Source organism: Amblyomma maculatum, chromosome 1 (genome assembly GCF_055883805.1).
Source record: "Amblyomma maculatum isolate TAMU_Amacu chromosome 1, ASM5588380v1, whole genome shotgun sequence".
Taxonomy (NCBI): domain Eukaryota; kingdom Metazoa; phylum Arthropoda; class Arachnida; order Ixodida; family Ixodidae; genus Amblyomma; species Amblyomma maculatum.
The window spans coordinates 63,573,253-63,588,021 of record NC_139344.1 but is presented as its reverse complement, the minus strand read 5'-3'; the positions used below and the strand labels follow the sequence as shown (position 1 = coordinate 63,588,021).

The 14,769-nt window shown below is 48.6% G+C and overlaps 9 non-coding genes across 9 annotated transcripts; all 9 read left to right on the top strand.

Moving 5' to 3' along the window:
- The first annotated feature begins 2,455 nt into the window (after positions 1–2,455).
- TRNAC-GCA (transfer RNA cysteine (anticodon GCA)) lies at positions 2,456–2,527 on the top strand. The gene has a single exon. It is a non-coding gene; the product is annotated as a tRNA-Cys (tRNA).
- Positions 2,528–7,520: 4,993 nt separating this feature from the next.
- TRNAC-GCA (transfer RNA cysteine (anticodon GCA)) lies at positions 7,521–7,592 on the top strand. The gene has a single exon. It is a non-coding gene; the product is annotated as a tRNA-Cys (tRNA).
- A 76-nt stretch (positions 7,593–7,668) lies between these two features.
- TRNAC-GCA (transfer RNA cysteine (anticodon GCA)) lies at positions 7,669–7,740 on the top strand. The gene has a single exon. It is a non-coding gene; the product is annotated as a tRNA-Cys (tRNA).
- A 76-nt stretch (positions 7,741–7,816) lies between these two features.
- TRNAC-GCA (transfer RNA cysteine (anticodon GCA)) lies at positions 7,817–7,888 on the top strand. The gene has a single exon. It is a non-coding gene; the product is annotated as a tRNA-Cys (tRNA).
- Positions 7,889–7,964: 76 nt separating this feature from the next.
- TRNAC-GCA (transfer RNA cysteine (anticodon GCA)) lies at positions 7,965–8,036 on the top strand. The gene has a single exon. It is a non-coding gene; the product is annotated as a tRNA-Cys (tRNA).
- Positions 8,037–8,112: 76 nt separating this feature from the next.
- TRNAC-GCA (transfer RNA cysteine (anticodon GCA)) lies at positions 8,113–8,184 on the top strand. The gene has a single exon. It is a non-coding gene; the product is annotated as a tRNA-Cys (tRNA).
- A 76-nt stretch (positions 8,185–8,260) lies between these two features.
- On the top strand, positions 8,261–8,332 carry TRNAC-GCA (transfer RNA cysteine (anticodon GCA)). The gene has a single exon. It is a non-coding gene; the product is annotated as a tRNA-Cys (tRNA).
- A 76-nt stretch (positions 8,333–8,408) lies between these two features.
- TRNAC-GCA (transfer RNA cysteine (anticodon GCA)) lies at positions 8,409–8,480 on the top strand. Its single transcript has one exon. It is a non-coding gene; the product is annotated as a tRNA-Cys (tRNA).
- A 5,072-nt stretch (positions 8,481–13,552) lies between these two features.
- On the top strand, positions 13,553–13,624 carry TRNAC-GCA (transfer RNA cysteine (anticodon GCA)). The gene has a single exon. It is a non-coding gene; the product is annotated as a tRNA-Cys (tRNA).
- The last annotated feature ends 1,145 nt before the right edge of the window (positions 13,625–14,769 follow it).

The following is a 14,769-nucleotide window of genomic DNA, read 5'->3' as shown; positions in this document are numbered from 1 at the left end:
AGTGAGTTGGAAACAATCGACAGCGAAAGATACACAGCGGCTGTCATACGTGCAAGGGCTGAAAAACTTTGGGCTGGAGAAGTTCCGACAAAACGAGCGCTAGCAGACGAGAAAAGATACGCCTGCCAGAAAGAAATAAGGAGTATAAGGTATGCCGGCCATATCACAGAAGACGCTAAAGACATACAGCGTGCGGTAGCAGAGCACTTCGAAGAACTGCTTAGCGCTAAGCCTCAGACTGTAGGCGGCTTTCAAACAGATTTTCTGAGACTGATGCCTGCACTGGATGACGAAAGTAAAGCGCGCCTAGAAACACCGATAACGTTGCAGGAGATAGTATCTGCAATAGATGACCTGACAACTGGGAAGGCCCCTGGGCCGGATGGCCTAAGCGCTGCCTTCTTTAAAACGTTTCAGCAGTATGCGGCTCAGTTTTTGCTCTGTGTAATCACTGAAGCTTATGAACGTAATACTGTCCCATTGTATTTCTCTACATCGCACATTGTTCTAATACCCAAGACAGATGATCCGGAGAAACGTCTGTTGGTGGGGTCATATCGACCGATTAGCCTCACCAATGTTGACTACAAGGTGTACATGAAGGTTTTAGCAAAACGACTGCAAAGCGTAATAAAGAAATTGGTTGGGTCTCATCAAACGTGCGGCATCAAGGGTCGATCCATTGCCACGAATATACATGTCGCAAGAACCGTACTAGAATGTGTTGATGCACTCGGTGGTCAGATAGCCATGATGCAGTTAGATTTGGCGAAAGCCTTTGACCGTGTTTCTCACGAAATTCTGTTTTCCATTTTGGAGCATTCTAACCTTGGTGACGTCATAGTGGAGGGTGTTAAAATGGCGTATGCGAACTGCACGACCCGTATTATAGTGAATGGTGAACTGACTGACAGCATCGCAGTACGTTCATCGGTAAGGCAGGGCTGCCCACTCTCACCCCTGCTGTTTTCACTGTATTTAGAGCCACTTTGCTTGGCTATCATTGATAGCGATCGCATTTTAGGGTTCAAGCTGCAATCAGCACACGTGAAAATGCTAGCATATGCCGATGACATAGCAGTGTTTTGTGCAACTAGAAAGAGCATTTGTGAAGCCACGAGTGTCGTCCAAACATTTTGTGATCAAACGGGATGTAAGATCAATTGGGAGAAAAGCTCTGGGTTTTGGCACGGTGATTGGGACGTGACACCTGATTTCTTCTGTAAGCTGCGATGGTCTGCTCTCCCAACACGATATCTAGGCGTGCCTTTAGAATGTTATCAAGATCCCAACGTGCACTGGATGGAAGAAACATCCAGAGCGAAAGAAAAAGCGGATGCCTGGCAAGGAAGGCAACTCTCAATATTTTCGCGCGCTTCTATTTGCAATGTTTTTCTTATTTCGAGGCTGTGGTACCTCATGAATGTGTTGTGTGTCTCACGAACCTCAATTCAGAAAATGCACCGCGTTTTTGCTGTTTTTATTTGGGCATCCACATGGGAAAAAACCGCCCGGACGAATTTGTTTATTTCTGTTAAAAGGGGCGGGCTTGGCCTTGCACATCTGTTCTTGCGTCAGGTGGTTTCGCGATTTATATTCCTCCGTGATCAAAAAGATACCTTTTTAAGAACCGTGATGCAAGTGCGATTACAGAGGCTGCTCCCTGAATGGATTGTGTCATGTGAAAACATGCCTGGTACTGTGACTGGCTACCTGCGCGAGGTTGTTTTTTCGTGCAAGTTGCTTGAAGTGCGGTTTTCTTTTGATTACCTTTACAACGTTCCTAGAAAAAAACTGTATAAAGATCTCATTGACGTGATGCTGCCGGTGCCTTTTTACCGGGCATTACACTGTGGAGGCCCAGGGCAGGACGTTTTGAAAAGAGTTAAGAAGATGCCCGTGAGGCCATCAGCTAAAACATTCCTTTTCAAACTTCACTCTAATACGCTCCCTGTTAAAACCTGGCTGAATGAAAAAGGTATCTTTGTCCCATGGACAACAAATTGCCTGTTGTGCAAAAAACCGGAAACAATTGAACACGTTTTCTTACAGTGTTGGGATGCTGTATTTCTATGGGACGTCCTCCAAAGGACAATTAAAAAGGAGCTTCCATTAACTCCTTACGGTATAAGATTTCTACCAGTGCAGAACGATGATGCACCTTATGATTTAATTATGCTTCTTGGCCTCCATAGTTTGTGGAAAACACGAATGCAGGTGCGTCATGCAGATATAGATACACGATCTTCGCGTGAAAACTTTATTGAAAGTGCTGTTTATATACGTGAAACTTTCATGAGGCAGCAGGATCCGCCACAATGGCATTGTCTCTTTGATGAGTTAGTGCACTTGAAAAGATTTTAGCCACTTACGCGTTAGCTCAAGTGTAGTTGACGTTTTTTATCATGTGTATTTTTGTTTTGTGTTTCACGGCAATAAAGGAAAAAAAAAAAAAAGGGGTATAGCTCAGTGGTAGAGCACTCGACTGCAGATCGAGAGGTCCCCGTTTCAAACCCGGGTGCCCCCTTCGCGATTGTTTTATTCTTCTGCTAACGCTGTTTGTGTTCTTTATAGTAGCAGCTCGAGCCCTTGTTCTATGTGCTGGGGGTATAGCTCAGCACATAGAACAAGGGCTCGAGCTGCTCAGCATTCTACTTCCGGACACCGTAGTGAACGGTCGCAGGATCATGTGCTCCAGCGGAGCGGCGATAGCGGCCCTTTCCAGCCGCGGAAACAGGCTCGACGACATGGACGATACCGAGTATCAGATTATTCTGCCAACTTTGCCCACCGGACGCGTTGTTTTTAACACGCTTTTTTTGCACGGTGATGTGCGAGTCAGGCCATACAGGGTCGAGGATTTCCGCGACGCCCTGGTCAAGGCTGGTGCGCTCCCCGACGTTGTGGCGTTGGGGGCGTATCAGATCAACCATGTTTGGGCGGTCACGTTAAGCAGCACCGAAGCAACGAAGAAATTGGCGGCTTTCAAGGAAATCGAAGTTAAGGGACGCCGTTGCCTCATTATTGATCCCGAAGACCAACAGGTGAAGCTGCGACTTCACTGGATGTTGCACGGTGTGGCAGACGACGACATCCGGACGGCTTTTGCTGCGTTTGGGAATGTGACCGAGGTGACCCGGGAAAGGTGGAGAGTTCAAGGCGTCAAGGAGAAGGGGTCCACCACGAGGACTGTGCTCCTCAAATTGAAACCCGGCATTAAGGTCGACGACTTGCCTCACCAGCTGCGAGTTGCCGGAGAGCTAGCCCTTGTCGTGGTGCCTGGGCGAGCGATGCAGTGCCTGCGCTGCCGCGGTACCGGTCACGTTCGACGTGAATGTAAGGTACCGCGTTGTCCAAAGTGTAGACGCTACGGACATGACGAGGCTGCCTGTGTGCTTTCGTACGCTTCGGCCGCGGGACATGGAACTGCGGAACGGTCGGCGGAGCTCACAATGGACGTGGTCGAGGCGGAGGAGGCGGCGAAGGGTGCCGGAGAGGTTCGAACGAAGACACGGGAGACGGATTCATCGGTGGACTCGGCAGAAAGCGGCAATGCTGCGAGGGATGTGGGGAGAGCGGACTCTGCACCTGAGCTCACTATCAATGAGGAAGGCACGGCACTCGAGCCGGCAAATGGTATGGAACAGGATAATGGGGAGGACCACTCGGACACCAGTGCTGTTCGTAAGCCAAGCGTCCCAGCCCCAGCCAAGCGATCCCACACACAGTCCGAACCTGAAGGTAACCAGGTGTCAGCCCCCAGCGTCGACGAGCCACCAGCAAAAACGGGGCAATCCCGGCGGTCCACGCTACGTCCGCGGCCAAACATATCATCAGAGAGACGGGCAGCGGATAAAGTGCCCCCGCTGCCGGGTCAGCCGCTCGCACCGGACGGGGATGGATCCAACGACGGCGTCTAGCAACGCGCTAGACGGGAGAGGTAAGCACCATGCTTTCGGTCTCTTCACCCTTGATGAAAATGGCGCCCGAAACCACCTTAAGAGTAGCCACGTTAAACGTCAGGGGATTGGCAGGCAAAAAGAAGCAGAGCCAGGTGCACCGGCTCTTAACTGACCACGATATTGACGTGCTTGCCGTGCAAGAAACTAAGGTTGATGGGGAGGAAGAGACCGGGAGCATGGTGCGACGTTTCACGGCTAGATTTTACGCCATTGTTAGCCACGCAGTTGGGACATCGGCCGGGTGTGTATTGTTCGTCAAAAAGCTGCCTGGTCTGGTTGTAAAGGGCTACTCCTCATGCTCTTCTGGACGGTGTGTAGTGGCTGATTGTGTATACAGCGGTGTTGAGTGGCGCATTATTTGTGTGTACGCTCCTAACTGTGTGGAGGAAAGAACAGTGTTTTTCGAGAATGTTATGCAGCAGTTAAGTACGGAAAGGCAGGTAGTATTGCTGGGCGATTTTAACTGTGTACTGAATGCTCGAGACAAAACCAGCACACGCGGATTCAGAGACAAGAGCACTAAAATGTTATGCCAGGTAATAAGCGAATGGAATATGGAGGATGTGGCTGATTGCTTGGAAGGACCGCGTGCCGTTCAGTACACGCACTTCCAAGGTTCTAGCCACGCGCGTCTGGACAGAATTTACGCGTCGCTGGATTTGATTCATTCATGCAATGAATACCGAGTGGTGCCTATGACATTCACGGATCACTGTTTGGTGCAATGCTTATTCGGCACCAAAAAACGGAGCAATGCATTTAGCTGGGAGTTATGGAAATTCAACAACAACTTGCTTAAGGATGATGCCTTTAGACGCGTGGTATTGAATGAATTGATTAAAGTGAGGCCAGGGACTTGGCTCGAAATCTGGAAACAGTGGGAGTTGTGCAAGGAACAGATTAAAATTAAAGCCATTGACAGATCCAGTTGCCTGGTGTACGAGAAGAAAATTACAGAAACCCAGCTTAAGGCTTTGCTCGCAAAACTACACGAACAGGAATGTAAGGCACCCGGCAGATGGATAGAGGATATTCGAAAAATAAAAGAACAGATTAACTTGATAGAAGAAGACAGATACCAAGGAGCGTTAGTGCGTGCAAGAGCGGAAAAATTGGCCATGGATGAGACGCCGACAAAAAGATCGTTGGGAATAGAAAAAGCAAATGCAAGGCGAAATCACGTGGCAGAGGTAGATTGGGCAGGACGCACAGAAACTGATAACGAAGGAATCGCGAAAGCTTTCCGGGAGTATTATGAAGATCTATTTTCGTCCCGAGAGGTTTATTTGGACCGTTTTAAAGAATCCTTTCTTGACGCGATGCCAAAAATTGACGAGGAACAAAAAGAAAGACTGGAGCGGCCAATAAGCGAAAAAGAAGTGCAGCAGGCAATAGAAAATTTAAACCCAGGGAAATCACCCGGGCCTGATGGCCTGAGTGCGGCTTTTTATAAAGCGTTCAAGGAACAGCTATCACCTTTGTTGTGTGCCTTATTTAATGAAGCGTATGAACTGAAGGCACTGCCTGCGTCTTTCGGATCGTCGCACACAGTACTTATTCCGAAAACTGACCAACCAGATAAGCTTAGGCAGTTGTCGTCTTACAGGCCCATTGCTCTGACAAACGTTGATTACAAGATTTATATGAAGGTGCTTGCTGGCAGACTACAAACGGTTATATGCGAACTAGTGGGCCCTCACCAAACGTGCGGTATCAAAGGGCGATCTATCTTTCAGAACATTCACAAAGCGCGAAGTGTGCTCGAATGCTGCGATGCAACTCATGCATGTGTTGCGTTACTGCAGTTGGACTTGGAGAAAGCTTTTGATTGTGTGGCACATACTATTCTGTTAAGTATATTAGACTATGTTAATGTCGGCTCTGTTATTCGAGAGGGAGTGGCTTTGGCGTACCGTAACTGCACTACGAGATTAATTGTCAATAAGTCACTGGGGGCCCCCATCAACGTACGACGTTCGGTGCGCCAAGGTTGCCCCCTCAGCCCTCTTTTGTTCGGCATTTATATTGAAACGTTGTGTTTAAGCATCCTACAAAACAATGACATTGATGGTTTTCGACTGCAGGAGTCAGAAGTCAAATTGTTGGCTTACGCAGACGACGTTGCGGTTTTTTGTGTAAATAAGGAGAGTATAAAGAGGACAGTGGATGTGGTAAAAAATTTTAGCAAAGTCACAGGGAGTAAAGTTAACTGGGGTAAGTGCCTGGGATTTTGGCACGGAGAATGGCAGCTGACCCCCGACACTTTCGCTAATGTGTCGTGGGTTACAACGCCTGCAAAGTACTTGGGTGTGCCCTTGAAATTTTACAAGGAAAGCGAGCCATACTGGCGAGAGCAGGTCAAAGAAACCAGTGAAAAAGCGGAGAAATGGAAAAGCGCTCAATTATCAATATTTGCAAGAGCCGCAGTTTGCAACCTGTTTTTAATTAGTAAGTTATGGTATGTTATGCAAGTGTTGCATTGCTCCCGTGTAAATGTGCAAAAATTGCATCGAGTTTTTGCGGTGTTTGTTTGGGCCTCGAGTTGGGAGAGGTGCAGTCGGACAAATTTGTTCCGGCAGGTGAAGCATGGGGGGCTTGGTCTGGGTCATTTGTTTGTGCGACAGATTGTCAACCGGTTTATGTTTTTTAGGGATGCCAGTGATCCATTCCTGCGCACAGTGTGTCAACAGAGACTTGGTCGAGCGTTGCCTGATTTCGTAGTGTATACTCAATGTATGCCTGGTTCTCTGTTTGGCTTCTTTAGGGAAATTGTTTTGAGTGTGAAATTCTTAGGCGCACGTTTTTCGAAAGAGTATTTAAGTAATGTTAACAGGAGAACATTATACAAGGATGTTTGTGAAGTGGTGTTCCCGGTGCCCTTGTACCGAGCTTTATACTATGGAGGCACAGGAAGTAATGTACTAAAACGCGTAAAGAAAATGCAAGTTGCTCCGGGAGCTAAAACGTTTTTCTTTATGCTGCATACCGGTACTTTGAGTGTAAAATCATTTATGGAGGAGAAGGGTATGTTCCTACCGTGGGGGGCCCAATGTCTCATCTGCAAACAACCAGAGACAATAGATCACGTGTTTTTGCATTGCTGGGAGGGGGTATATTTGTGGGATGTTCTGCAAAGGACAATAAAAAAACAGTTGCCACTTGATTCCCATGGCATTAGGTACTTGCCATTGGATAACCACGATGATATGCCGTTAGACCAGGTTATGTTAATGTGCCTCCACAGTATATGGCGCGCACGAATGGCTGGTTATCACTGCGATCCAGATGCACGGCCAGCCCGCATGTATTTCCGTGAAAGTGTGCAGCGATGGCTCGACGTGCTTAAATTGCAACCATGTGCTCCTGAGTGGCTGTCAAAGCTGGAACCTTTGACGGTGCTCAAGGAATTTTAAACGTGACAATGCCTGCCCCTCAGTGGGTGTTAGGCAACGCTAGCTACCTTTGTGTACATATATTATTCCTTTTTCTCCTGTTGTTTTGAGTTCCAGTGCGGTGTATTTGTGTCAAAGCCAGGCAATAAAGAAAAAAAAAAAAAAAGGGGGTATAGCTCAGTGGTAGAGCATTCGACTGCAGATCGAGAGGTCCCCGGTTCAAACCCGGGTGCCCCCTTCGCGATTGTTTTATTCTTCTGCTAACGCTGTTTGTGCTCTTTATAGTAGCAGCTCGAGCCCTTGTTCTATGTGCTGGGGGTATAGCTCAGTGGTAGAGCACTCGACTGCAGATCGAGAGGTCCCCGGTTCAAACCCGGGTGCCCCCTTCGCGATTGTTTTATTCTTCTGCTAACGCTGTTTGTGCTCTTTATAGTAGCAGCTCGAGCCCTTGTTCTATGTGCTGGGGGTATAGCTCAGTGGTAGAGCACTCGACTGCAGATCGAGAGGTCCTCGTTTCAAACCCGGGTGCCCCCTTCGCGATTGTTTTATTCTTCTGCTAACGCTGTTTGTGCTCTTTATAGTAGCAGCTCGAGCCCTTGTTCTATGTGCTGGGGGTATGGCTCAGTGGTAGAGCACTCGACTGCAGATCGAGAGGTCCCCGGTTCAAACCCGGGTGCCCCCTTCGCGATTGTTTTATTCTTCTGCTAACGCTGTTTGTGCTCTTTATAGTAGCAGCTCGAGCCCTTGTTCTATGTGCTGGGGGTATAGCTCAGTGGTAGAGCACTCGACTGCAGATCGAGAGGTCCCCGGTTCAAACCCGGGTGCCCCCTTCGCGATTGTTTTATTCTTCTGCTAACGCTGTTTGTGCTCTTTATAGTAGCAGCTCGAGCCCTTGTTCTATGTGCTGGGGGTATAGCTCAGTGGTAGAGCACTCGACTGCAGATCGAGAGGTCCCCGGTTCAAACCCGGGTGCCCCCTTCGCGATTGTTTTATTCTTCTGCTAACGCTGTTTGTGCTCTTTATAGTAGCAGCTCGAGCCCTTGTTCTATGTGCTGGGGGTATAGCTCAGTGGTAGAGCACTCGACTGCAGATCGAGAGGTCCCCGGTTCAAACCCGGGTGCCCCCTTCGCGATTGTTTTATTCTTCTGCTAACGCTGTTTGTGCTCTTTATAGTAGCAGCTCGAGCCCTTGCTCTATGTGCTGGGGATATAGCTCAGTGGGGGATTCTGCTTCCGGCCACGGCAGTGAACGGACGAAGGATGCAAGGCTCCTCAAGAGCGGCTTCAGCGGCCATGTCAGGCCGCGGTAACACGACTGCTGAACAGGACAACAGTTACCAGGTCGTTTTGCCTGCACTTCCAACAGGTCGGTTTGTTTTCAATACAGTTTTTTTGCACGCCGATATCAGGGCCCGCCCGTACCGGGTGGAAGATTTCCGGGATGCTTTAGCACAAAAATCGGTAATCCCCGATATTATAGCTATGGGGGCGTATCGGATGAGCCACGTCTGGGCCGTCACTCTCAATGATACTGAAGCCGTCAACAAGATTGTCAGTGTAGGTGAGCTGTCTGTGAAAAACGGTCGCTGCTTGGTGATAGACCCGGCGAACCAGGACGTGCGACTCAAACTTCACTGGCTAATACACAACGTGCCAGACGAAGATGTTCGTGCTGCATTTGCGCCATACGGAAAGGTGTCAGAAGTTTCCCGGGAGCGCTGGCGTGTTAAAGGTATGCTAGAAAAGGGCTCTACAACTAGACTCGTCACGCTGAAGCTGAAAGCTGGCGTGAAGCTCGACAACCTGCCGCATCGGTTGAATGTTAGTGGTGAGCTCGCGCTCGTCATTGTGCCAGACAGACCCACGTTGTGTCTACGCTGCCGGAGTACTGGTCGCATCCGCAAAGAGTGCCGGGTTCCTCGCTGCGGAACCTGTCGACGGTTCGGGCATGAAGACAGCCAGTGTGCTCGTACCTACGCTAGCACTGCTGGACATGGGACCATCGAAGACTCGTCCGAGTTAATTATGGACGAGGCGGATGCGGAGGAGGCTGCTGACATTAGAGGTCAGTCAACGAAACAGGACGCGCCTTCCATCACGGTTTTAACAAAGAATAAGGTGACGGTCTCAAATGAAAAGAATGAAACTCGGCATGTCTTGAACGTTACATCCCAGGGCTATGAAAGCGCGTCAAAGGAAGCGTCAGAAGACGTAACCAAATTTTCTGACGCTGAGGATCATGTCAGTACTGAGCCTTCCTGTACTGATGCCATGGAGGTTGGGCCGGAGACAGCAGCCTTAATTGCAGCGAAACGTCCGCATGAGGAAAGCGTCGAGGAGACTCAGCTGCCAGGCGGTGTTTGTGGTGAGCCGCCGCCGAAAACTTCTGGCATCCGAAGAGCCACGTTAAGACCGAAGCCGAACTTCTCGGTCGACACGCGGCAGGCGGGGAAACCGCCTCCGTAGTTTTTGTGGTGTCCTCAACGATTTGTGGGTCGGCTGCCTACTGACCAGCGTCAGGAACCTTCTGCAACCAAGTGGTGCGTGTGTGAGCAAAAATGAAACAATGTGCTTGGACTTCGTTTGAATGCATCCCGACATTCTGTTGGGAGGACATTACATGCATACATACGCCGCTGTTCGTCAGAAGCAGAGGCCACGCAACCATGAAGGTAGGCACCATGCGGGTACGGGCGTCTCTCTCTAATACATGACTCTCAAGCTTAATTCGCCTTTACACGTAGCTACTTTGAATGTCAGAGGACTGGGAGCGAGAAGGCGACAATGCCAGCTCAGTCGCCTCCTTTTAGATAATGATATAGATATAGCAGCTGTGCAAGAGTCAAAGATTGAGAGCCAAGAAAGCACTGACCGTATGGTGGCTTCTTTTCAAACAAACTTTTATGTGTGTGTATGCCATTCTGTTGGTGTATCGGGTGGATCCCTTTTATTTATACGTAACACGCTGGGAGTAAGCGTAGAGTCCGTTTTTGCCTGTCCAAGCGGTCGGCTTTTGGTTACCGATTTTACCTACTCTAATTTATGCTGGCGTGTTGTGTGTGTGTATGCTCCCAATTCAGGATGTGAGCGTGAATTGTTTTTTGAGTCTATTGAGTTGTGGTTGAAGGTCGACAAAATCTTGCTTGTACTTGGTGACTAGAACTGTGTGTGCGCTGCTGTGAACCGAGCGGCCAAGTGTAAACCTCGAAGATACAGAAGCTCCGAGCTGTTGAATGCACTTGTGCATAAGTATAGCCTTGAGGATGTTGGTAGTGTGTTCTCCACTGGAAACCAGCCAGGGTTCACGCACTTTCAGCGAGATAGCCATGCTAGATTGGGCAGGGTGTATGCCTCGGTAGATCTTGTTTCCCTATGTACTGCATATGAGGTCAAACCTGTGTCTTTCAGCGATCATTGTCTCGTGAGTGCAGTGTTTGGTCGCAAAGGAAAGAAATCGCGATTTAACTGGTACGTATGAAAACTGAACGCCAAAGTTCTTGCCGATGGAGAGTTCCTTACTGAAGTTAAGACCGAGTTTGAAAAGAGTCTTGTTATGCGACCAGTAAGTTTTGCAGCGGAATGGGACAGCATCAAAGAGTGGGTCAAATTGAAAGCCATAGAAAAGAGTAGTAAGGTGCGGCATAAAGAGAAAGAGAAAGAAAAAGAACTGAATGAACAACTTGATTTTTTTTTGAGCATGGAAAGTACTGTGGCAGGGCATTTCGCCAGTAAAATACGAGAGCTTAAAAGTGAGCTGGAAACAATCGACAGCGAAAGATACACAGCGGCTGTCATACGTGCAGGGGCTGAAAAAGTTTGGGCTTTAGAAGTGCCGACAAAGCGAGCCCTAGCAGACGAGAAAAGATACGCCTGCCAGAAAGAAATTAGGAGTATCAGGTATGGTGGCCATATCACCGAAGATGCTAAAGATATTCAGCATGCGGTAGCAGAGCACTTCGAAGAACCGCTTAGCGCTAAGCTTGAGACTGTAGGCGGCTTTCAAACAGACTTTCTAAGACTGATGACTGCACTGGATGACGAAAGTAAAGCGGGCCTAGAAACACCGATAACGTTATAGGAGATAGAATCTGCAATAGATGACCTGACACCTAGGAAAGCCTCTGGGCCAGATGGTCTAAGCGCTGTCTTCTTTAAAAGTGTTTCAGCACTATGCGGCTCAGTTTATGCTTGATGTAATCACTGAAGCTTACGAACGTAATGCTGTTCCAATTGTCTTTCTCTACATCGCACATTGTTCTAATACCCAAGACAGAGGATGCGGAGAAACGACAGTTGGTGGGGTCATATCGACCGATAAGCCTCACCAATGTTGACTAAAGGTGTACATGAAGGTTTTAGCAAAAAGACTGCAAAGCATAATAAAAAACTTGGTTGGGCCTCATCAAACCTGCGGCATCGGTTCGATCCATTGCCACGAATATACATGTCGCAAGTACCGTATTAGAATGGGCTGATGCACTCTGTGGTCAGATAGCCATGATGCAATTAGATTTGGCGGAAGCCTTTGACCGTGTTTCTCAGGAAATTCTTTTTTCCATTTTGGAGCATTCTAACCTTGGTGAAGTCATAGTGGAGGGCGGTAAATTGGCTAATGCGAACTGCACCACCCGTGTTATAGTGAATGGCGAACTCACTGACAGCATCGCAGTACGCCCATCAGTAAGGCAAGGCTGTCCGCTCTCACCCCTGCTTTTTGCACTGTATTTAGAGCCACTTTGCTTGGCTATCATTGATAGCGATCGCATCTTAGGGTTCAAGCTGCATTCAGCACACGTGAAAATGCTTGCATACGCTGATGACATTGCAGTGTTTTGTGCAACCAGAAAGAGCATCTGTGAAGTCACGGGTGTCGTTCAAACATTTTGTGATCAAACCGGATGTAAGGTCAATTGGGAGAAAAGCTCTGGGTTTTGCCACGGTGATTGGGACGTGGCAGCTGATTTCTTCTGTAAGCTGCGATGGTCTGCTCTACCAACTAGATATCTAGATGTGCCTTTAGATTGTTATCGAGATCCCAACGTGCACTGGATGGAAGAAACATCCAGAGCGAAAGAAAAAGCGGGTGCATGGCAAGGAAGGCAACTCTCAATGTCTTCGCGCGCTTCTATTTGCAATGTTTTTCTGCTTTCGAGGCTGTGGTACCTCATAAATGTGTTGTGTGTCTCACGAACCTCAATTCAGAAAATGCACCGCGTTTTTGCTGTTTTTATTTGGGCATCCACATGGGAAAAAACCGCCCGGACGAATTTGTTTATTTGTGTTAAAAGGGGCGGGCTTGGCCTTGCCCATTTGTTCTTGCGTCAGGTGGTTTCGCGATTTATATTCCTCCGTGATCTAAAAGATACCTTTATAAGAACTGTGATGCAAGTGCGATTGCAGAGGCTGCTCTCTGGATGGATTGTGTCATGTGAAAACATGCCTGGTACAGTGACTGGCTACCTGCGCGAGGTTGTTTTTTCGTGCAAGTTGCTGGAAGTGCGGTTTTTTTTTTTAATTACCTTTACAATGTTCCCAGAGAAAAAACTATAAAGATCTCAATGACGTGATGCTGCCTGTGTCTTTGTACTGGGCATTACACTGTGGAGGCCCAGGGCAGGACGTTTTGCAAAGAATTAAGAAGATGCCCGTGAGGCCATCTGCTAAAACGTTCCTTTTCAAACTTTACTCTAATACGCTCCCTGTTAAAACCTGGCTGAATGATAAAGGTGTCTTCGTCCCATGGACAACAAATTGCCTGTTGTGCAAAAAACCGGAAACAATTGAGCACGTTTTCTTACAGTGTTAGGATGCTGTCTCTCTATGGGACGTCCTCCAAAGGACAATTAAAAAGGAACTTCACTTAACTCCGTACGGTATCAGATTCCTACTAGTGCAGAACGATGATGCACGTTATGCTTTAATTATGCTCCTTGGCCTCCATAGTTTGTGGAAAACACGAATGCAGGTGCGTCATGCAGATATAGATACACGATCTGCACGTGAAAACTTCATTGAAATTGCGGTGTATATACGCGAAACGTTCAGCATGCAGCAGTATCCACTACAATGGCATTGTCTGTTTGATGAGTTAGTGCACTTGAAAAGATTTTAGCCACGTACGCATTAGCTCAAGTGTATTTGACGTGTTTTGTCATGTGTATTTTTGTTTTGTGTTTCACGGCAATAAAGAAAAAAAAAAGGGGGTACAGCTCAGTGGCAGAGCATTCGACTGCAGATCGAGAGGTCCCCGGTTCAAACCCGGGTGCCCCCTTCACGATTGTTTCATTCTTCTGCTAGCGCTGTTTTTGTTCTTTATAGGAGCAGCTCGAGCCCTTGCTCTCTGTGCTGGGGGTATAGCTCAGGGAGTTCTACTTCAGGCCGCCGAGGCGAACGGACGTGCTATCATGTGCTCCGACGGAGCGGTAACAGCGGCCCAGCTGGATCGCGGAAACAGGATTGCGGACTTACTGGACCAGGATTACCAAGTCATTTTGCCTCAACTGCCATCAGGTCGGAATGTTTTAAATACTGTTTTTCTGCATGCTGATGTGAGATGTCAGCCGCATCGCGTGGAAGACCTCCGTGATTCGTTGGATAGTCTGGATAGGCTCCCCGAGGTGATTGCCTTGGGGGCATACCAGATGAATCACGTCTGGGCGCTTACATTCAAGAGCGGAGACGGGATGAAGAAAATGTTGGCCTTGCGTGATTTCAAGGTGAAGGAACGACGATGCGTCATCATCGATCCAATGAACCAGGACGTGAGGCTAAAGTTGCACTGGCTTGTCTACGGTGTCCATGACGACGACGTGCCCTGGCACCTTTTGGGAAGCTAACGGACATTTCGAAGGAAAAGTGGCGTGTCAGTGGCTTTGCGGACAAAGCATCAACGACAAAAGTAATTGGGCTCAAGCTGAAATCCGGAGTTTCGGTGGACGACCTCCCGCACCAGCTCCGCGTAGCAGGCGAGTTGGCTCTGGTGGTAGTGCCGGGCAGAGCTCCGCTTTGTCTCCGGTGCCGGACTGCGGGGCACATTAGACGCGAGTGTCGTGTTTCTCGTTGCGCCCGATGCAGGCGCTTTGGTCATCAGGAGGACATGTGCGTTAAAACTTACGCGAGTGTTACTGGACCACTGCAACAAGAGGACGCTTCAGACCTCATTATGGATGAAGCCGACGCCGAGGAAGCAGCGAAAGGGAGGCTGGAATTGTCCACGCGATACCCTAACGCGTCTTCCGAAAATTCTGAAGGCTCCACGCAGGCCGCAAGCCGTGACACGAAAAGCGAGTCACCTGCTGCACAAGTAAAGACGCCTTCGGGGGCTGCTGAGAAGTCCTCCGAGAGCACCTTGTCGGAGGGCCAGCGAGACGAACACACCCAAGACGGCGTGCAGCCACCTGGAGTTACGAAGGCTGC